The sequence below is a fragment of the Lagopus muta genome, chromosome Z, assembly GCF_023343835.1.
Source record: "Lagopus muta isolate bLagMut1 chromosome Z, bLagMut1 primary, whole genome shotgun sequence".
NCBI classification, from domain to species: domain Eukaryota; kingdom Metazoa; phylum Chordata; class Aves; order Galliformes; family Phasianidae; genus Lagopus; species Lagopus muta.
In genome coordinates this window covers 63,664,569-63,688,604 of record NC_064472.1, presented here as the reverse complement: position 1 = coordinate 63,688,604, position 24,036 = coordinate 63,664,569, and positions in this window count along the sequence as shown.

Sequence of the window (24,036 nt, the reverse complement as noted above, 5' to 3'; positions counted from 1 at the left end):
GGCTAATTGCATTTTAAAGTCAGAGGAATATATGCTTATTTTTGTCACTTATCTCGATGGGCCTGAGACTGTGTGTTCTCACTATCTCAACTCAAATTCTCTGAGCAAAATTTGGATGAGATATTCAGCTACAAACATAGCACAAATTAGCCCTTTTTGTATGTTGCTAGTATGCCATGGCTGGAGCAATGTCACTGATGTGTTTTAGAAGAGAGTAGGAGCTTTTGCCCTCAGTGCTTTATTTGTTCGTCTATGCACTCAGAATATTTAAATTAGAAACCTACAAGGTTCAGTCTTGGTAGAGTGTGCAGTTATGTGCATGTCATCTAGTGATTTCACTGATTAGACTGTCTGACAGCTGCTCCTGGATTAATGATAGAAATAACAAAATCACTGTGTAAAATACTCCCCAAAAAGGCACCCATCGCAATCTAGGACTCGTTTACTGCAAAATTTTCTAAGACTCAGAATGGCAGAGAAAAAAAAAGAAAAAGAAAAAGAAAAAAAGATCTGGAGGAAGCGATCCATGGAAGAAAGCCACCTGTTCCCACTGATGAGAAGTGAAAGAAAAATGACTGAGCAGAACATAAGGGTGAATGTAGACCCAGGATAGGATTCCCTGAGAAGTTTTATCTAGATTCAACCCTTCAGTTGCACAGCTGCCACTTTCACTGCTCTGCAGAAAGTGGAAGTCATGGGCAGCCTGAGGAATAGATGGCTTGAGGAATACAGAGTCTTTCTTCCTCACTGAGATTCAATGGGATCAGCATTTGGACCTGACACACCATTCCACTTTGTTACACCAATACTCTCTTCCCTGGTTTATCCCATAGCTGATTCAGAAAAGACTGCAAATTAGAGACTTTAAAGACCTCATCTACAAGATATTATATATACCCCCTCATATCATACAGTATAGTAGGAGAAACTCCACTTACAGAAATTCATAACATGTTATCAACTCAGGAGGAGATAAGATAAAATATCTTTTGATAGGACTCTATTACTTGTAGATGAGTGGCTGTGTAGCTACATCAACAGAGTAGCTCTTCCTTACATCATGGCTTGCAAAAAGATGTTTTATACATGGGTAACACTGGGGTTTGGTCAAAATCCTGTTCAGACTTCAGCCACTTTCAGACATGCCAGCATGCAAATGTGAAAATAAAGTAATTTCAAGCTCTATTAGTAACATAGCAAAAAATCAATGATCTAGAAACATGGAGGGCAAAAGAAGCAGAAAAGATTAGACTTTTGAGATTATAATAAACAGTGAAAGGCAAAAAATATAGAACTTGTTTAAAAACTGGTTAGCAAGGAGAATTAAAATGTGGTGTTTGGGGAGTTGAGTTTTGTGAAAATGACTTGCTGCTTAAAAGAGAAATTTCCTCCCTTTCCTCCTAAAGTAACCATAAATTCCTTCCTAGCTTATTTCCAGACATCTAAAAGCTACAATTAAGTGAGTGTTCTCAAAAATTTAATGAGACTTGATTGGTTTTATCATACAACTCTAAGGAGGTTTTCTTGTATAAGCGCAATTCAGAAAGACTGTTCACACCACGTATCCCAGTCACTCTTCCCAGGTAACAAAATAGGTCTCAAGATGAATTCAGAAGTATAGTGATATCCTTTTCCCATATAAGGCTGTTAGCTTGGTGTCCTCATGACAGAAAGGCCATCAACCCATCATTTTTGCCATTATTTGACAGCTCATAGGGCTGCTCAGACATGAACCTCTGTATGACTGTTTATGTTTCTGCACTGTGACTGAGTAGGGGCCGCTCCCAGCACTGCTGCTGCTGGCACCCTCAGGGCATTCAGTCTCACCCAGAAGGTTCCAAGGGGTGTTCCTTAGGCCTGCCGTGGGTAAGTAGTGAAGAAAGAGCAATTAGCCAGTGGAGTAACTTCATTCTTTCTAAGAAAACATATGAGTTTAAAGAAACAACACTCACATAATGTATGTCATAATGTTCTTAGTTCCTGAGATCTGGGGGATGTTCTGAATTGTTCCCTTCCAGTGTTTCAGACCTACTGTGGAAAATGCCAGCTGCAAACTGACAGGCGCAAGCAGTGAGTGAGATCTCTTTTTGAGCATTATTTCACTTTCTACAATCGATTCCTGCCAGTTGTGCACCAACGGAGTGGGCTTCCTGCTGCAGACACGATGCATACAGCAGATTCTATGCAAAGGTCAGCAGTACAGGTGTTTGTAGGAAAACTGCGTGTATCTTTGGATTTCTCTCCCTAATTAGGCAGCATTTGGCACTGATGCACACTTCTTGACTTGTCCATTACAAGTTCAGGTTTTTTAGGCAAGCAGAGCTACAATCTCCATGTCGAAACAACTATTCCAAAAAAAATGAAGTCTGCGAAGTCATTCGGAGCTTGTGCAACTGTGAGAATCCTTCTCTGTTTTTTGGCTCAAAGCTTGCTTCCTGAGGTATTTCTTGTTATAAGACTCTGAATGATTTGTTGAGGAGGCAACTAATGGGTGCTAACCGTGTGACAATGGATATCGCTTTGGGAACATTTGAAAGCCCCTTCCCCCAGAACTGCTTGCTCTATACAAGAGCGGATGAGAGTGCTCAGCAGTGTTCACTGGCGGAAGATCTGGCCTGTGACTAAACCACTCCAGCTAAGTATGGAAGGCTGGGGGATGATACCATTGTATCCTGCGAAGGCAAGATGCAAGTTGGTGCCTCCCTGCTTCCTCTTATCTACTGGCAAGGCCAGGAAGATAAGAACAAAGGAGTTTCCTGCTGAGGCCCCAGAGCCAGAAGCTGCCACTCAAAGGAGAGCTGACTCGACCACTTTGGATTTGAGCTGTCACTCCAAAAACAGCTGACTTCACCACTTTGAAAGCATTGAAAAGGGGCCATCATCACCATGGTCGTCTCTCGTCGTCCTTCTCACCGTCGTCATTGGCAACAGGACAACTCTGCCTGACGACCCACCGCTACTGAAGATGAAAGACTGAACTACGAACCTTGCTGGATCCATGGTGGTGACTATGTCCCTCTTGCTGCCTATGAAGACTCCTTGCTTCTTCTTTTCTATCTTTTCTATCGCCCTCCTTCCCTTCCCCCATTACCCTCATTCATAATAGTGTCCGTCCTCTCCTTCCCCATTTCCCTGATTAAGATTTGTAATAAACTGGTCGGACCAACATTTGAACCGTTGCTTCTTAATCTCACGCCGGGTATATAGATAATAAAAGAACCTCCTCTCCCTCCTATAAATTGGAGCGAGACAGCAACATGATGCAACTCTGGAGTTGGATGTAGCTTCTGATTTGGTCCTTTGCAGGGTCATGGCGTGGGGCAGAATAACTTTCAGAAATCCCCTCTGATCTACTTTGTACTTTGTTTCGGTCATTTTAAAAGTGAATTTTCTTGGGGACTCAAAAGGTGCTTCGGCCAGCTGAAGATCTGCAAGTTTGAGTCATCAGGACTCATCCTCTTGTTATTCGTCCTATAAATGCTCGGTCACGTTTTGGCCTTTCCCCAACAGAAACGGGAACAAAAGATATTTCTTCTGCCTGTATCTCTGGCGACATAACTCCTGTTCATGAAGTGCGGGGATGGCGTACAGCCGCTTCACAGAAGCTGATGAACAAACCAGGTGATCACTGCTGCCCTGACCACCGTCTCAAGTCACGGTGCAGGACAATGGTATTAATAGCTTCTCTCCCAAGAAAGTCATTTCTGAAAGCTTAATTTGAGTATGTCTATATTTCATTCACGTTAAAGTAATATTTCAAGTACAAGAGCTGCTCCAAAAGTAATGCCTCCTATCTCATCATGTTGGCCCACGACATAGAGGTGGATGTCGGTGGTGGAGCAGTAGAGGTGGGACCTTCCACCAGTATTCCACTGCAAGTTGTTGCTGAGTGGCAGATGGCACTGGAGGGACAGTCTGACAGAATGCTGTCTGTCATGGAGGTGCATTTGAAGCAAAGATGTGTCACTGAACTCCTCCATGCAGACAAAATGAGACCTGTTGACATTCTTTGACTCTTGCTGACCATTCCTGGAGAGCAGTCAGTGGATGTGAGTGCAGTGAGGCGGTGGGTGGTGTGTCCCTGGAGTTGTGATATCAACGTGAAAGACGAGCCACGTTCCAGACAGCCGTGCAGATTGTTTTGAATGTGGCATGCAAGTTCTTGTTCATCACTGGTGAAAATGGATAGCCAATGGTGGTGACTGTGTTGACAAAGAATCTTTTGTATCTGAGAACTTGCTCTATCATCAGGTAGTGTTATGGTGCACTTTGTATCGGTTGCAGCATCCATGGAAATGAATAGAAGGTATTAGTTTCTGAGCAATATACATAATTAATAATTAAGAATACTTGAAATTATTTAGAGCTCCACAATATAACCTTTCTGCCTATTTCTAAAATGACCAAAGGCGTGTCTTCTTCTTAAATATACTTGAAAGCATCCCTGTGTCATAAATAAGACCGATCTCGTTTACACCAGCAACATCTCACACTCCTATATATCACATGTTGAAATCAAATCAGACTTCCCTTTTTTTGTTCCAAAAATCATTGTATTGGAGAACAGCTAAGCACCACAGATTATATGTGACTACAGATTTAGTTCCTATCAAATCAGTGCAAATCTCATTCGGAATTTAACAATAAGTTCAAGTGCACGCAAAGAAAAATTTGAGTAGAGTGTTTCCTTTTAAAGCAAACGCAGGTTAAATGTAAAGTAAGTTTTCTTGCTCCTGGTTTGGCCATAATCCAAGAGACAGGTCAGCTGAGCCTCATTCAGTCTTGGGTTGGAGAAAACGCAAATACCTGCAGGCAAGTACTCAGGAAGAAGCAATATCTTTCTTGGCTTTGGTCTCATTTATTTTTGTTAGATCTATATTAGCTGTAACAGTGCTATTATGCCTTCAGGAAAGTCTTGCTAGTATATGCATGTACTCCTGGGAGGCCATGGGAGCTAATGCTGTTATTAATCCATGTATGATTTTCCTGTGACAAACTGTATTAAATTTATTTTGCATAATTGCACTTAGTATTCGGTATCAGGAAAAATGTATTCATGACAGTTTCTAGTTCTACTGATACAGAGTGCATCTAAGATTTAATGAATGGAACTATCTTGGCATGGCTTTGGATTTTCCTTCATAATTTGATGTGAACAAAAACAGATCAATTGATCTGTTAAAATAGATGTATTTTAATATTGTGACTAAGGTAGAAACATCACACAATATATATTTGACTTGGTCAGTGATGAATACTAAAATTTTCAGGAACATCTGCATTTTTTTCCAAACACACCATCAGTAAGGTGAGGGGGGGCAAAAAAACAAGGCCAGACTTTTTTTCGCAGTGCATTGGAACAAAGGGAAATGGCCACAAACTGAAGCATGGGAAGTTCTGCACAAAGGTGCACTAGGTGATTTTCAGTCGCATGACAGACTGTTTCCTCTTGGCGTTATTTGACATTTTTATTTTATCATAATGGCGTTTATATACAACTGGCATCTTGTTCATGACTTTTTGCTTTTTTTAAGTACTTCCTAACATATGTGAGACAATTTTGCATGCTCTTGCCTAAGAGTACTGAGCCTATGAAGTTAAATGTGTTCATAAATTCAGCATCAAGCACTCATCTGATATTAAGTACTACATCTGAACATAAGATGCTTCTGCAGGAACAGAGTACATCTGCTGTCTAAAACAAATGTTATCTCTTATTATTCGATATATCTGAGCTCAGTGCCAGGAAAGTACTGGCAGTAAAGAACACTCACATGACAGTGTAACAGCCATAATGCAATTTCAGGAAACAAATACGTATTTCCATTTTCTTGTCTCAAATTTTAATTAAGAGATGTTTATATTTCATAAGACAACCTTTATGTGGTAAGACTACTGATTAATTAACCAGACATTCAAAAATGTATGTTCTTGCCTTAACTACAAGTATGATGCACCAGGATGGCTGAGAAATTGTATCTATTTCAGCTTATTCATGGAATCTCTGGGTGAAACCTTTTCGATGAGTTATGCAGGAAACTGAATACAGTATCCAGACATTCTTAGCTTCAGTACTTGGCATCAGTATTTATTTATATACAAACTGGATTTTTTTTTTCTCTATTTCACTTTTGAAATCTAGTGAAAGGGACAAAAAGATACATGTTTGCTATAAAATATGTGCACAAAAATACAAAGCAAATCCCCAAATGTAGCAGCCATTCAAAACTTCAGTCTTTGCTGGAAATCAGTTTATGGTGTGAGCAAGATGTGACTATTTGCCTTCAGAAAATGGAAAGACACACTTGTCATAACTAGGCTCAGCTGCAGAATTTCTAAGGAAAATAAGGGCGGTTGCAGCTAGGATTGAAAAGGACTTCTTGGAATACACTGGCAGACACCTACAGCAGAGTGCTCAAAGCCACATTCAAGTGGATTCTGAAGATCTCCAAGGAGGGAGACACCAGGATGCCTCTGGGGATCCTGTGCCATTTGTACAACAGCCTCACAGTAAAATGCTTCCTGTTGCTCAGATGCAACATTCTGTGTTCCAGTTTGTGCCCGTTGCCTCTTGTTTTGACACTGGGCACCACAGTAAAGAATCTGGTTTTGTCTTGTTTGCTCTGTGCCTTCAAGTAATTATATATCTGCACATTACTGAATTTTGGTGATGCTCAAAGCAAGTTACTCCTTTAGCCCTAGATCTCCCACAAATTTTAGGAAGCACCAAAGCCACAAACAAGAACCTGAACCCTTCATTTCTCTGACATAAAAGGTCTCCTTTGGACTGAGAAGAGTCTTTAATTCACTCTGCTTAGACACAAGTGCAACAGAGTGATTTTAATCTGGGGCAGCATTCCTCCAAAATAATCACGTTGTTTACACTTCTGAGTGTAGAACATCTGCAATGGCTAGTCATTTTTACCCACGTTCTAGAGTATCAGATGTGGCCAACAATGGACACATTCTCAGTAATTTAGAATACTTCAGAGCCTATCCCTCTAAATCATCGTGTGGCTTAAAGGACAGATTTTGCTGGTGAAAGGAGTGTTTTCTAATCTGCTTTCCCTATTTATAACTGTGGGAAAACCAAAAGCCAAATTCAAGAGACATTGCTCTGACACTGTTTCCACAGCCTGTAACAGCTGGCTATTGATCTATGGCCTCACTGAATGCAATCACATTAAATAGCCTTGTGCCGAATGCTGCAGGCAAATATAGCAGTAAATATCTAAAGCTTTTTTACTTTCTCCACTTCTGCCTCACAAAAGCACAGTGGAAAAAAATACTCCCTTCCCTGTTTCTTGCAACAGCTCAATTATATAGTCCTATGGATGCAATACCTAAAAGCAATTACCAGGACTGCAGATCTAATGCAAGTTCAGCTGTCACTCTGCCTTATATTGAAATCCTCCTGCTGAAATCACAATGCTTTTTTTCTGGCCTGACCTGGTAAAACTAATCCAACATTCTGTCTCCCAGGACTGGCTGTGAATATTCTGGTGGTGACACTGTCCCTCAGGGGAATCATCCTTGGCTTTATAACTTCATTTGTCTCTCTAGCATCTACTACCAGGTTTTTTCGTGCTGTGTCCAGAGAAGTTTTATCAGGAGCATCCAGTTACTGCACTGACAGCACTGTAGGTGCCGTGGGCCAGCAGAACTAAAGGAAGAGTACTTAGCAGAGTTCTGGCAATAACTGGGTGCTGACAGTAGTACTAACATTTCCCATGCTATTGCCATGGACTCCACAGCACAATGAGGACACGAAATGAAGGTGTTCTAAGTAGGAGTCTGGCGCAAGCAGCGTGTCAGAGCTGTTTCACTCAGGTTGAAACACAGACCTACGTTTGCCAGAAGAGAATCCAAATACAGACACACTCTCTGAACGTGGAACAGAATGAGCCACATGTCAAGACTATGGACTACGTGGAACTTCATTCCTGCCCAAAGAAAACATCATCTTTATTTTGTTTGATTACTTTATTAGAACCTTTGAATTGAAAAATGCAAAGATCTAGGTTGAGTGCTCTCAGTTTATTCTCTGGAGTTATTTCACAAGAGTTCTAAGGGAGATTCTGCAGTTAAGAAGCCAAATAAAAGAAATTCAAAAACAAAAGCAGAAAAAAACTATTCTTAAATTTCTACTACTGTATTAAATTACTATGGCTAATGACATCCAGCTTTCTCTTGAAATACAAGATCACCTGCATTAAAGATTTTCCATTGCAGCATTTCAGTAGGTAAAGATGTTTAGTTAAGAAAAAAAGGGGAAACTGGAAGTAAAATCTGTATAGAATATATTCTTGGCAGAGGGAATCAAAGTTGAGATTTTTGAGTCTCGGATGCTAGTATTTTACCCTGAACTGCCAGCATCCTATTATCAGGGTAAGTTCTCTGCTGCCATATCCATCTTCCTCACATACAAGAATGCATCTCCCATAATCGTTAATGACTATTAAAAACAGAGGGCTGATGTAAAGTTGCATCCTGGTAAACCAAATGGAGCCGTCCTACGGCAAAGAGGAAGGGTGTTTAGTAGTACACTTTTTGAAGTGAGCTGTCACTGTCAATCACTGAAAAGACTCATTGTCAAAAGAATTAATGAGTCATAGAATATCCTGAGTTGAAAGGGACCCACAAGGATAATCGAGTGTAACTCCTAGCTCCTCCAGAAATAGCCAGAAAGTCACAGAAAGTCAGACCATGCGGTGGAAAAGATTGTCCTGTCACTCCCTGAACTCTGGCAGCTCAGGGCTGTGACCGCTGACATGGGGAGCTGGTTCTGACACACTCAGTCCCTCCCAGCATATCGTTCCAGGATCTCAAACTGGCAGTGGCCATTGGACCAAACTGGTCTTGCCAACACATTCCGTTTCAGCTTCTACATTTGGACACATGAACAAGCATCCGCAATGGAATGTTTTGGAAAACTTCTCCATGCCTCTCTGGAAGGCTGACACAGTGATGGAAGGGCCCTCTGATTGCCTCACCTCAACGTTTGCATCCCTGAGGTTTCTGTGGCTGCAGCTGTTTGCAGACTTGAGTTAGTTCTGAGATTCTTAATGGCTTTATGCAGAGCCATACGCTGTGCCAGGTGAAAAGTTTGAATTAAATTAAAGCTGTGGCCGAGAACTTCAGGGAAAACTGATTTCAAGGGCTACGTGAGCAATTTCCCCCCAAACCATTTGCTATGCAAAAACACAACAAGTCTCCTTAGCAACAAGCCCTTTCTTGTCACAGATCTGCTCTCCCAGGACAAATCCATTATGGGTTATTTATCCCAGTACCTCTGTGTAAGGCAGTGCTAAGAGAAAGCATTTGTTACTGCTCAGTATTTGCATATTGTTTTTAAGCTCCTGAATACGTGAACAGTAACACCCTTAATGGAGGTTACTGCAGGCTTTTATTACTGCAGTTAAGCTGGCATGTCCCCACTGAAATGAAAAACGCTAAAACTCCCTTTAAAGTATTTTAAAGTACTAATGAATCTTTCCCAGAACTTCTGTTGAGGCCATATTTTCTGCTACCGACCCCATAAAACAACGGCTTCAGTTGGTGTTCTGTTATCCTTTCCAGCCTTCTGAAAGCATTTCTCATTAGTGCTTCATCTGAAGCAGTTATTTATTTCACATTAGAGATAATCAGTGGTTCTACACTTCTGACCATAACTAACAAAAGCTGATGCTCCACCAAATTATTTTATGGACTTGAGAATTAAATAAATTCATTCGCTCTCTCTGCTTCCAGAACTCTTTTTCCAATCCACGACTGACCCAGGGAAGCCCCACCACTAAATCCTTGGAGAGAACGTTCCCTCAGCAGAGCGGGAGTCTGCCGTGTAGGACTGTGCATGGAGGAGCTCAGAGAGAGCAGCTGTGAATCACTTCCATGTGGGGCTGCGTGTCCTGCTGCCTCGCGGCTGGAGAGCCGGTCGTACGGGGACAAAGTGTGCAAGAGCTGGCAGTCACATCTGTGCTTCTGAAAGCCAGGGAATAGCATTTGCTTCACCTTAGCCCTCAGGTAGCACCGCATGCACTCCAGAGCAAAAGTGTCAAACGCCATGGGGTGAGATGCTGTGTAGAGGGCTGAAGAGGTGTTGAGATTTTGCAGGTGGAGAAAAAGAAATTCTGTTTATCTGAGAATGCGATGGAAAGTGGTTAATACAATCTGAGGAATGACTGCTGAAATTCACAAGTAAGCCTGTTCTGTATTCACAACGAAAGCATTTCTTAGCAATAAATACTTCTGCAGAAAATTCATAGCATGCAACCTATTTCATATAGAGAATAAAAACCAACAGGTGCGTGGCACATTCACCCTGGGGATGTAAAGCAAGTGTCTGCTCAAGGACTGGACAGCTGGGACAGCTGGTCCCTTCTCTAAGAGAAAGCATGTTAAAGCACAAAACTCAGTGTCTGAAATTGCAGAAAATCCTAACTTCTGACACCATATTTCCATTCCAGTTTGAGAGGTATATATTTTACAGCCACACAGAGAAATACATCTTTCCTGTGGAGAGAAGAACATGCCATCAGCTGAAAGAGGCATCAAGCACCTGGGATCTCTGGGAACTGGAGCTGAGGGTGACACTGTGCTTCCAGGAGCAGTGTCCTTGCCCATAGAGTTACAGTAGAGCAGGACGGGTAGAGGGGCAGTGGCCAAAATTGGCCAAGAGACTAAATGGGAGACTGTGAGAATCCATCACACTGAGCAGACTGTGCCCAGAAATCACATGCATGGTAGGGCTGCAATCAGAGATGCACATTCAAGCTCAGGCATAAACTGCTCCATTGCTCAGACAGAGAAAAGAGCTTCAGTGTTGGTTCCTCCTGGAGGGGTTGCGCTCCTGTCCTCCCATCAGCTGAATTAGTGTTCTTGGAATGAACTTCTGCCAGTGTTAAAAGATCTCACTGGTTAACCACCAGTGAAACCAAGACATTATAAAATAGACATATTTAACAAATTTGATCTGCAGTCACTTTTCCAGAATGTTTCATGGCACGGTATGTTTTATTGGAATGACTTTTTTCTCTCCAGCATTGAAAAAACTGGGTACTGAGTGCACTCCACAACAGCCACCTCTGATGAGTGGAAGTCTTCAGCCTGAAAGATTAAACCTGACTGTCTCCTTTTGTTCAGACTCAGCACTTTCCACAAGAAAGCAGAATCCTACATGATGAAAGAGAAATCAAAAACCACTTCACTCAGTGAAGGAGCATGTTGTTCGCTAAATTCTCCAGCTTTTTGAAGCAATTCTGCAGGGAATCTACACAACAAAGGCAAATAAGTCTTCTGGTGGTATCATATTTCAGACAGAAATAAAAGAATCAGCTCCTGCCTTGTACAAAGTGAGGAAGATAAACAGCAGTAGGAAATCACTGCTGCACAGACTGGTCAGAAGCGGAGATGTTTATAGTTTAGAGACGACACTACAAAAGAGTTATCTGTCGCTTCACCATCTCTTCAGGGGAGCAGCACTCCTGAGAGCAGTGTACTTTTCTGCTACAATAAAGCATCTACAATAAAGCATCCATCCCATAAGGAATTATCACTGCATCTGCCTCCAGAAGCAGTAAAGTGCCCATTACTGCTGCACCGAGCTTATAGTGGAGTTGAAAGCATCTACGTTCACACCATTCACACAGGGAAAGCCATAATAACCACAGCCTTGATGATAAATATATCACACAAACACGTCATGCAAAAAGATCCACTGCACAGTTTGCAACTTAATGCTGTCCTGTGACAATCCAAATGTTTGCATGCTAATCTCCATCTGCAATATGTCATGTGTGTGAAATGTACAAGTATGGACACAGCACACAGCAATACTTTTCACTTGTTGGCCCTTAAGGAAGTGCTGTGGGATTTACAAGCCCTTTAAGAACACTTCTGTACACTGAATTTTCTGTAATATTAAATGAATTTATGGCTCTGAGCCTTATTTATACTATGAACCACAGACTGAAAGCCATGGTCTTTCAGTCCATGAAAGAAAACCTCAGCCTTGGTGTCTTACATCTATCTACAGGTTGTTATAAGCTAATGCAACTATTGTTGTGATGCAGATCTCTGCAGCTCAGACTGAAACGACCACTTCTGACTGCCCTCAGTCAGGCTTCCCCTGTCAGCTTCTGAGCTGCAGTTAGCAGGATGCCGGGCTCAATCCTGAGTTTTAGCATCCTCCAACGAATGCAGAATTCTAGGGGAACACCGCAACCGCTCCATAAAACAGACAGCAGAATTGTGTTTTGCTTGTCTGTTTACCCATATGTACTGAAGATGTCTTGAGTGTTAACGGCTTAACTGCAACAACTGTTATGAAGGAAATGAGGAAGGAAATGAGACCCACTCTGTCAGGTACAGTGGTGCAAGTCTTGCTGTGGTGCAGTGAGAAAAAGAGCATTTGTATAAGTTACATCTCCCTCATCAAGATTAAAAAAAGGAAAAAGGATACTACATCTCAAAAATTCCACTTAGAATTAAAAGAAGACTGGAAGGGCAACTCTTGAAGGAAACATTCATGTCTTATACTTTTATCTTTTTTGTTGTGATGATGCAAATTTTCTCCTGATGAGCACCTAAACTTGTGACATGTGAGGAAGAATGGGATACGGTAGCAGCTCAGATACGTCTCTAGAGGTTCTGTGACTCCCGTTCACATACCTATAATTCTGTCAGATGCCAGTGAGGCAGGGTAGCTGCAGCTGCTTCTGCTACTCCCTTTCCATTAACATCAGCTAACAAAAGCACATCTAGGAGAATTTACCAACAAGCAGCTCTGACCGCAGATTCTGACAAAGCTCACAAGTGAAAGCTGCAATGCCTGGTCTGTTGCACCGGTGGTAACTGTCACAGCTGACAGAAAGCTTAGAAGATGTTAATCGTGAAAAAGGTTTCAAAAGCATGCAGCTGAGAATGTTTTCTTTCGTACAGCTTTGTACCTCCTCCAAGAAACAGAGAACCCTTGCATTGAGCAAGTCAGAACGCCCTTCAGAACAGTCTGAAACCCTTAAGAAGGTCTCTGCTGTACAGATTTGTGTAGAAACACCATAGGAGTTTGGGACCCAGATGCATGGAAAGCATGTTGTTGAGCAGCTGCCAACGTGTCCATAGGAAGAATAGCAGGGTGCTAGCCCTCAATCAAAATCCAAACATAACATGCTAGTGCGGTCTTTCTTTATTCTTTTATTTAATTGATTTGCTTCTTCTGGCACCAGACAGCAATCCAGCTAAATAATTACCTCCAAAGAGGGAAGTTGCACAAGTGTTTGCCATTGCATTTTCTGTATCAACCTCACCCCATTACTAAATGAGAACAAGTACACCTAACGCTGTCCCGGTATTCTCTGTTGCCAACATGGGAGAACAGTCCGTGATGTTTACAAACTGACTTTGTGACCAACTGAAGTACCTTCAGCTGCTGCTTTTCAGCGTACTTTAGGAAGTGAAGCACACACAGTCCATTAAATACTGAGCCCCAAACAATGAACACATTCCTCACTCACGCTTACCCTGCCGAAAATTCACGTGTCAGAGAAAAATTATTTGAGTGAAACCAAAGCAGAAGGAAAGGCGCCTAAACATCCAGTATTGTGTGCTATTAGCTCACTCCAAAGACAAAAGTAATTAAAAACGTAGCGGTCACACAGGAAAAAAAAAAGAAAGAAAGAAAGCTGATTTTCACTTTGTATTGTCCCACTTGAGCTCTCCCAGGACTTCACCAGCTTGATGCAATTGACACAAAGGGCAGCAGCACGCGGTGGGCCGCTTTCACCCAGGAGCGTGGCACAGCGGCTCTGCAGGCAGGGCCAGCACTGGGTGAGCGCAGGACCACACATCTGAAGGTCCTGCTCTGCCATGGCCCTGAGTAGGTGCTCTCTGGTCAGACAAGGCGGGAGTGATCCAGCTGTGCCATCTCCATCACTCTTTGAGTAAGTCAGCAGTTTACACAGCTGCTGGGAAAACGTGCAGTTTTTTGAAGCTTCAAACGGGAATGTCCCCCTAGGTTTTCAGAACTATTAATTTCCCCAAGGAATTAAATTAAAATAAGCACAGACATGGTGCTAGGGCACTAACCAATGTCTCATTTTGAATTAGGCACTGGAAGTTTTACAATGTCAAAGGACTGCGAATCAGGGACAGAAATTCACTGTGTCTGTCCATTACATTGATTGTGCTGGAAGCATCCTTCTGGGGAAGGTAGCACACAGGTATTTGGCAGATAAATGTGACTGATGCTACTGGGATGTTAAACTTAGTACTTTACTACGCTTCAATAGAAAGCAACACATATCCAGGCAATACTTTCATTTGTACAAAATATTTTTTTTTCTATTCAAAAATGCATGGCCTGCATTTCAAAGGCTAACACTTCCCAAGAACATTACTGGCACAGAATGATAAATGTAAGGACATATGCTAGTGGTGAAGGGGATACAAGCAATCCGTGTTGCATGTGCAGTTCCCAGAGCCTTTGGGAATGGCAGAAACTGCACTATGTGCCACCCCAGCACAGAGTTCTTGCTTCTGAACTCCTTGACAAGCTAAGGTGAGACAAAAAAAATCATAAACATATTACCAATGAAAGTTAAAAAGCAGTGATTTAAGAATTTTAGGTTACACTTCTACCTGTTACAAGACTTAGGAGACTTAGCTCCAGTCTATTTTCAAAGGATAGGTAAAATCCTGATACTATCAATACCACTTAAATGTTAGTATATACACCTTCCAGAACTGGGGAGTTCATGGAGCTTGTTACAGAGTTTTAGTTTGCTGTTTGAGCATTTTAAAATTCAGATTGTGTTGTTTTTTAGCTTTGGCTGTTACATTTTTACATATAGATATGTATATGTATACAACTCATTGAGTTTCATTTTTACATATGTGACAGAACATGTTAAAGTTACGTTTCAGTCTGAGCTACAAAACTGTAAATGCAAATCATACCAGCATTCAACTTTCTTTTCAGCTTTCAACCCTCTTAAGAAACTATAGGGAGAATGAAAAATTGCTATTAATTGTTTAGAGTGACAGTTTTGCTCATCAAAGTTTAGTTTTGCAAGATAGCTGGGGAGCTTATCTGAAGAGCGTTTGTAGAAAATGCTTAAAAACAGCAGTGTTGAGCCAAATCTATATGCTGATAGAAATCTGCTCTAGATATGATCTCACAGAAAATCTGTAAGAGAATCAGAAACTGAACCTAGAATTTCTGAGTCCGTTTCAGCAAAGTGGGAGCATCAGAGCTGCCTGATGGACTAATGAGAAGAGCTCTGCTACATTCTTAAAGTTCATATTGGAAAGTAAAAGCAGACAGCGTTCAATAAACTATCCCAGGCTTGAGCTATCTTTTCCCTGAATGCACTGCCATCTCCTACCAGCTGGCAGTTTGAAGTTCTTCTACATCACAGGCTACAATGAGACAATATATTAAAAACTGAAAGATTTACATTCTGCAATGTTGTCTATTCTGCTCTTGGTTCTGTATGTTACTGCATTTTCACACTTTGTTATGGAGAACAGCAGCAGAATTCTGTCCTGCTTTAAACGTAAAACACTTCAGTTTCTTTGCCTGAAACAATCTGCCTGAGCAACAACTGTATTTCTTATATCTGTCATAAATCAACACAAGTTAACAGTGGTTTTTATTGAGTTCTCACCTTGTGAATTATAACTGAGATGCTCAAACTCATCTTAGTTAGGTATTTTATCTTAACAGAAAAGTGAAGGAAAGGTAATACACGTGGTAAAAAAAGAAATCAACAGCTACCTTAGGAGGTGTTGTGCCTTTTTTTCTTCTTGATTTGCTACCTCTGTGAGAGCAGCGGAATTTGAATTACAAAGATGAAAAGTAAACGAGTTTGTTGTCTTCTTAACAACAAGCTAAAAAAAAATCTCATGGACTTAGTAACAAACAGAGCAGAAAACATCTACATGATATTATTCTGATAGGTGGTAGCTTACAGTCGTTTTTTGGTACACTAACTATGGTCAGATCACTATGGAAAAAATGTCTAATAAAGCTAAAGCTTCCAGAGATTTTCTTTTAAATGTGAAAGTCTCAAGCAATTATGTTGATTACAATCCCTTTATCTGTGCTTGCAACTTGGTGGTGGTGTAGTCAACCTCCAAATTGCCTGTACAGAATGTAAAGAGATTTGAGTCATTCCGTGCTGCTATGTGACGATTAAGTATATATTCTCTAATATTCTTCAGAGTTCTTCCTGTTTCCAGAGCTGCTGCTCTCGCTATATTCTAATAGCAGAAATAATGTTCCATGCATTATCTAGCCAAACTACTTTGCCCTGAACAACGGTGCTGGAAAAAAAGCAAGTGTTTATCACAGTTGATCACAGTTACAACTGTGATCTTTATTCTGTGTTTCCTCTTTTTTTAGGATTTGTTAATATTAATAAAAACAGATCCCAGCCTCCTTAGCACACAAAACCGTCAAAAGCTTTGTTAGAAGTTAAGAGGAGAAAGAAAAAAAAGGATTGTTTATTTTTTGTGTTGGTAATTCAAATTAACAACAGGCATTTGCTAGGTGCAAGTCATGCTAATGATAGGACATCTTTCTTTAGCAGAACCAAAGGGTTGTTTTGTCTACAAATACCTGTGAACTTGGAAAATAAATCTTCAAGAACAAAAACATGACATGCATAGTGACTACCAATCAGTCAGTTGAAGGAGGAAGAAGAGGAAAGGAGAGTCTGTTCATGTTTTTGGGCTAAAACCCATTTCAATCTTTTTATGATTGGACTTGTTAACAGCAAAGGAAGAAAATAACAATGGAGCAACATACTGAAATGGAGATTTGCTCAAGAACGTCTTTATGGAATTGCAACCAGGCAGAACCAAGAACCCACAGTGCCACTGAAAATCAAGTGAGGGAACAGTCCCCTCTCCAGCACACTGCAGATGATTCCAGCAGTCCGTTAGAAAATTCAGCTGGTGCATGTTTGCTGGCAGGTGCTAACAGCCATCCCTTTATTCCACTCCTTTTTTGGTTAGCCTTTTTTTTAACCCCCTCTTGAAATGATTCAACATTTTGTGAACAGCACATTAGGATAACATTTGAATCTCAGGTATGCTAAAAAAGACACGCAGGCAGTCAGCTCCTGGAAGTCTTCCAGTTGGCTTCAGGCTGAAATCCACATTAATTACTCTGAAATGAATAACCGCTTATAGAATTGTACCAGTGGAAAATTTTCCTTCACTCTTTGTCACATTTTGACCGAAAAACTACGGTTCCAAATGTAAATGTTAAATATTAATATTGAATTTAAATATACACGAAGAGAACTGCTTTAAATACTCACACTATGAGCCTAATTTAAGATTTCATTTCAGTGGATTAAGCAACAAGACTGTTGCATTGCACCACTAATCTCAAAATGCAACCAGTTGAGTTTGACTGCATAAAAATGGCAGCCTCACTTTCTACTTCCATCTTTCAAAGCAACTGGATCTTTTCCCTGTGTTTGAAAGACTAAACATATGCACATGACACAATGGGATATAACTGGGCATTCATGTGACGTCTGCATCAAGTTTCACCAGACATTCTCAAAGAAATGCTATCCAACACTGAAATGGAGAGACGTGAAATTGCGGGGACGGAAGAAGTAAAGGATGTTAGTAGAGTCTACTTTATTAGAGAGAATGGAAACACTGCATTTGTCTTCAAGAGGGGGTTCATCACTGGGCCTCATGTTGATCTCAAGACATCAGGTCACCTAGATAAACAGAAAAGAAACAAACAGTAGAGGAATAAAGACTGAATTGAAAGTACAAGAAGACAAAGATATCTGATGCTCACTTTCAGAGGTGGTGGTAAAAGAGCTTTTAGTAAAATACAATGACTGATAGGATCCACTCTTACAGATGGAGTCGAATGTCAGGTTTTTAGGGAAAAAGACTCCTGTGTCCTGGGCTGCCAAAACCACTGACTGTTTGTCCCTAAGCTCTTCCATTCTTGCATCCACCTGTGTTATTTGATGTAATGAAGTTATCACCTCTTCCAGTAAATCAGGCCTTTTATTTCCTCAACCCATCCTGCCTTTAGGATTTGGGATGATGAACAGAACACCGATACTGAAAAATGAAGAAGGAGGCAAAAGGGAGACTGAAGTTAAGACAGAAGATGCCTGAGTCTGATAGAGTATCAGTCTCTTCAGCATGCATTTTTCTGTTGACTAGACTTGTAATAATTGATTTGTTAGAAGAAAGAGAAGAAAGATAGAAAGTGAAAAGACACCCTTTACCTTTTAAAGTATGAAGGCAGATAGAGAAGATTATGGAACATAAAAATACTGGCTTTTTTTCCACTACTTCCTACCAGTAAAAGCCTGATCTGCCTGTATTCACAAAATGGGGGTTTCTTCTCCTTACACACTGTGCTTCTATAAAGTATTCATTTCTCCCATGTTAGCATCATATCTGTAAATTTATTAAAAGTCCTACAAGTGAAGAGTGGCAAAAAACCCAACCTGTAACAGTTGTCTCTCTGAAGAAAATCTGAGTTTACTGGGGAGAAAAAATAATATCAAAAATGTATGCAAGAAATCAAAATAAAAATCAGCTAGGCAGGCAAATACAAATGGACCATTTAGCATCTGGATCTTGTCAATAACTGCCAAATTTACACTTTTAACTAGTGATTTCTTTTTTTTTTTTTTTTTTTTTTTTTCTCTTCATCATTTCTGTAGCTTAGCAGTTTTAGACAGCTGAGCAGTGAGGAAATATGGTTTTAAACAGTCTGTCTTATATCCTGTTTGTATTTAATTTCTTAAGCATAGAATTCACAGCAGAGAGGTTGGGGGAAAGAATAATGGAAAGAAAAGAAAAGCGACTTTCCAAGCCTCTCTCTTCCATATGGATTCAAACAGAATTGTGCAGACGTACTGGGTATGCATATTTTTCTTTATATTACTGGAAGAAAACTACTCACTCTGTGGCATTAGCAAGGGCTAATGTCTCTCATGGATTTTGTTCTGATACTCTAAAGAAGCACATCACAAGAACAAAGTGTAGACCTTCTTGAAACTTCTGTGTGGTGTGTGAAAGAAATCAGTGCTGCAGAAATACCAGCACTACTTATCTGAACATTAGCAATGTTGTTGGAGCAGCCAAGTGCATGGGATATGACTCCTGGCACCCTCCCTACTGCAGGAGAACATAATCCTGCTCGAGAGTAAAGCTCAGCTCAAAGAGAGCAGGGCAGAAAAGGACTTTTAAGTTGGCTTCATTATTTATCAGGCGGGTGGCACAGCACCTGAGATGGCTTGGATCACGATGCTAAGGAGGCAGCAGCTTCTGCCTTTTGGGTAAAGGCTGAATCAACCTAAAACTAATAATGCCATCAAAGACTACATGAAGGGCAACTACCAGGAACTGGTGTAGTTCATACCAACTTTCAATTGGCTCCCAGTAACTCTGCCAGATTGCTCCAGTCAAGTGTGCTGTGTTAAAGCAGTCCTTTCATCCCAAACTGATTATTGAGCTGAGTGCTGTCTCTTTCAGTTGAATCCCAGATGTAAAGATATCTTTTGTCATCTTCTGGCAAGAAGTAACAGAAAACATTGTGGAAATATCATGGAAAGAACTGCTTACTTGGATGTCATTCCTACTTACAATCAGAAACATAAGTGCTGCAAACCTCATGAAAAAGGGAAAAAGAAAACCCAGACAAACCACTTTGGCAAAGTCTCAAATTTCTGTCTTTTGCTGAACTGAAGACCACCTTTTGAGTTCCTTGTAGTTTCTGGCTTCCAGAGGCATAACCTCGAGAGTCTGTCAGTGCTGGGAGTCTTCAGGAAGCCAGATATACTGCTGATACGTTCCTTACTCTCCATAGTCAATGAAGCTTTGATTTGCAGTTTGGACTTTGTAGGAATCTCCCACTATGCAATAAGTCAGTGGCCAGTCCCATGTTAGTCTCTGCATGGTATGGACTGACCCTTGAAGAACACAATTGTTAAGAGTCTGAAATTTCATATTCTGCAGGGATAAAAACCTGATGGCACATGTAACATGACTGGATTCAAGTAACTAAACAAAGTTAAAATTACACAAGGCCATTATGTCTTTTAAAAGTCTGGATCGTTTATCATGTGGATCATTTTTTCATACCATAGACAAGTGTTATAGCTGGATTTTATTATTCAGTTGCATACTGAATCTTTCTGGGGAAAAGAAACAGAAGAGGTACCAGAAACTTATTAGTCAGATATTTTTCTTCCATTTCTTTTCCTTACTCTTTCCCTTCCTCCCTTCTCATTACTCACCCTAAAATACATGTTTGAGTAACACAACATAATGTATTAGGTTTCTCTCGTGACCAAGCAACAGAAAAATTAAGGCCTTTCAATTAGTGCCATGCCATACCATCTTTCTGTTCTAACTAAAGCTGGTGCTCCTGATAGGTGTCTGTCTGAGCAGGGGTGCTGCACAGTGAAATTTCAGATTAGCCATCCAGCAGATATGTGGTTACCAGCAGTAGTACCAACCTCTTTATTCTGACCTGCTTAAAAAATTCTATCATCCAGCAGAGAGCAACTTCCACAGAATTTACAGCTGAGTTAAAAAAAAAAAAAAAAATACACACAATACAATAATATTTTTTCTCAAGCCAGACCACTCCAAAAAATTCAAGTTGCATTTTTTAAAACTATGTTATGCTTACTCAACAAACCAATGAGTTTAATTCTTTTTCCAAGATGGATGCTGACTGCAGTCACTGGACAGTCATTCACTGTGCAGGTTAGGGACTAACTACTTCAGAATCACTGGGAGCACAAGTATCTTACACATTGTTATCAACTTAAAGCACAGTTTCTCCACAATAGCAGGGTATTTTAAGCATGTTTTGTAGTAATTACCATTAAAAAATATCAACAGCAACTTCATTTGCTACAGAGACTAGCTTCGAGCAGGTAAAACTGTGGTGGGCAAAGGATCTGGAGTGAAGGAAAGCGACCGAAAAAGCTCTTTTTTAAAGCCAGCAACAGTGCTGTGCCTGGGCTAGCAGCTGGCAGCTTGTGGGCAGACTCCTGACTCACCAGAGGTGGAGCTGACACTGCCTGCTCTTTATCTCTGGAGCTTGACCTTGACCCATTTGTTGTGTGGATAAAAAGACACCAGGGAGGGTGGGAACCTACCCACACAACACAAGCCAGAAGGTGTGGAAAACTGCTCTGACCACCTAGGGTGGAGGTAGTCAGTGTGTGAGGGCCACTAGCACTGCACTGCCCATTCATTAAGGCAGCAGGGGGGAGCAGAGGCTGTGTCTTGTGTCAGCACAGGTGAGTGCTCTTGTCTTTTTCTCAGGTGACTGGCTCTCCTGTTTACAGGCCCTGACACCACCTCTTCAGTCATGGTCCTCACCAGGAAACGTGCTTCCCATGCAAAGACTGTGGCAACCCAGACAGAGGGTCTGCTTAATAATGTTCAGGTCTTTGGCTGCCGGGAGTGCCTCAGCCTGCTGCTGCCGGGGGAGGATGGGAAAGATGCCACTTGTGTGCGGTGTGAGCAGCTGGACGAGCTGCTCAACCTGGTGGTGGAGCTTAGGGAGGAGGTAGATAGACTGTGGACCATCAGAGAGTGGGAGCAAGAGATTGACTGGTGGAGAAAGGCGCAGAGATTGCACTTCCCAGACTGAGGGAACAATGGACCCTCTCTCTCATTGTAGTCAAACAGGGAGAGACAGCTTGAGAGAAGAGGAGGAATGGCAGCTGGTCTCATCCCAGCGTCGCAGGCAACCCCCATTTTCCTGACCTACCTCGGTTCCCCTGGTCTCTGTAATAGATATGAAGCCCTGAAACCAGAGGGAGTGGTGACTGATGATAACGTGGGAGCACTGCCACCAAGCTCGCCTAAGGTGAGGCGGTCAGCTCCACGTTTGAAGACTGCCTCCTCCAAGAAGGAAAGGAGGGTGATAGTTGTAGGTGACCCTCTTCTGAGAGGAAGAGAGGGTCCAATATGTCGGCCTGACCCTACCCAGAGGGAGGTGTGCTGCCTTCCTGCGGCCCAGGTCAGGGATATTTCTAGAAAACTCCCCAGCCTTATCTGCCCCTCTGATTATTACCCTCTACTGATAGTTCAGGCTGGCAGCGATGAGATCCCTGTTAGAAGCCTGAGGATTATAAAAAATGATTTTAGGAGACTGGGGAAGTTAGTTGATGGAGTGGGCATACAAGTAGTGTTTGCCAGTATCCTTGGTGGCAGGGACGAGCGCCGAGATGACCAGGAAAAGCCATCTTATAAATGCATGGCTGAGAGGCTGGTGCAAGCACAAAAATTTTGGATTCTTTGATCATGGGGCGATCTACTCGGCACCTGGCCTAAGGTCTGCTGATGGGAATTGCCTGTCTCCAAAAGGGAGACAGATACTTGCCCAGGAGCTGGCGGGACTTGTAGAGAGAGCTTTAAACTAGATAGGAAGGGGGAAGGGGATAAAGCCAGGCCTGCTAGAGAGCAGCCTGGGGAAGTGGTATTGGGATTAGGTGAGAGGCGAGGGGCTCAGCTGAGGTGAGTCTACACTAATGCACGCAGCATGGGCAACAAACAAGAAGAGTTGGAAGCCATTGTGCAGCAGGCAAACTATGGCCTAGTTGCCATAACGGAAACGTGGTGGGATTGCTCCCACGATTGGAGCGCTGCAATGGATGGCTACAAACTCTTCAGGAAGGATAGGCAAGGAAGGCGGGGTGGCGGTGTGGCTCTCTACGTTAGGGAATGCTTTTACGCTACTGAGATTAGCTGGGGACGATAACGTTGAATCCCTATGGGTAAAGATCAGAGGAAGGGCTGACAAGACAGGCACCCTGGTGGGCATCTGTTATAGACCTCCAAATCAGGATGAAGAGACAGACGAGGTATTCTATAAGCAGCTGGCACAAGCTGCACAGTCGCCTGCCCTTGTCCTCATGGGGGACTTTAACTTCCCTGACTTCCCTGAGTACAGCACAGCACAGAGGAAGCAGTCTAGGAGGTTTCTGGAATGCGTAGAGGACAACTTCCTGATACAACTTCCTGGTCAGAGAGCCCACGAGAGGAACTGCCCCACTAGACCTGCTGTTCACAGACAGGGAAGGTCTGGTGGGAGATGTGGAGGTTGGAGGCTGTCTTGAACAGAGTGACCATGAAATGATAAATTTCTCAATTCATGGTGGAGCCTGGAGGGGCAATAGTAAAACTGCTACCTTGGACTTCAGGAGGGCGGACTTTGAATTGTTCAAGGGACTAACAGGGGGAGTCCCCTGGCATTCAGTCTTAGTGAGTAAAGGGGTCCAAGAGTGCTGGTTGCTCTTCAAGAAGGAAGTCTTAAGGGCGCAGGAGCAGGCAGTCCCCCTGAGCTGCAAAATGAGCTGGCAGGGAAGAAGACCGGTGTGGATGAATAGGGAGCTATTCTTGAGGCTCTGGGAGAAAAAGAGAATCTACTGCCTGTAGAAAGAGGGACAGGCCACTCAGAATGAATACAAGGAAGTCGTTAGGATGTGTAGAGGTGAAATCAGAAAGGCAAAAGCCCAGCTTGAATTTAACCTAGCCGCTGGGGTGAAAAGGAATAAGAAACTCATTTATAAATATATTAACAGTAAGAGGAGAACAAAGGAGAATATCCACTCTTTGCTGGATGAGGCTGGGAATGTGACCACTGAGGATAAGGAAAAGGCAGAGGTTCTGAATGCCTTCTTTACGTCTGTCTTTAAAAGTGAGACCAGTTATCCTCAGGATACTCCTCTCTCTGACCTGGTAATCTCGGCTGGGGAGCACACTAACCCCCCTGTGATTCTGGAAGAAACAGTCAGAGACCTACTGCTCCAACTGGACTGCCACAAGTCGATGGGGCCAGATGAGATCCACCCGAGAGTGCTGAGGGAACTGGCGGAGGTGATAGCCAAGCCGCTTTCCATCATCTGTCAGTGCTCCTCGTTGACTGGTGAGGTCCCAGAAGACTGGAGGCTTGCCAATGTGACTCCCATTTACAAGAAAGGTCGTAAGGAGCAGATTGTCTTGAGGGAGATCATGCGGCAT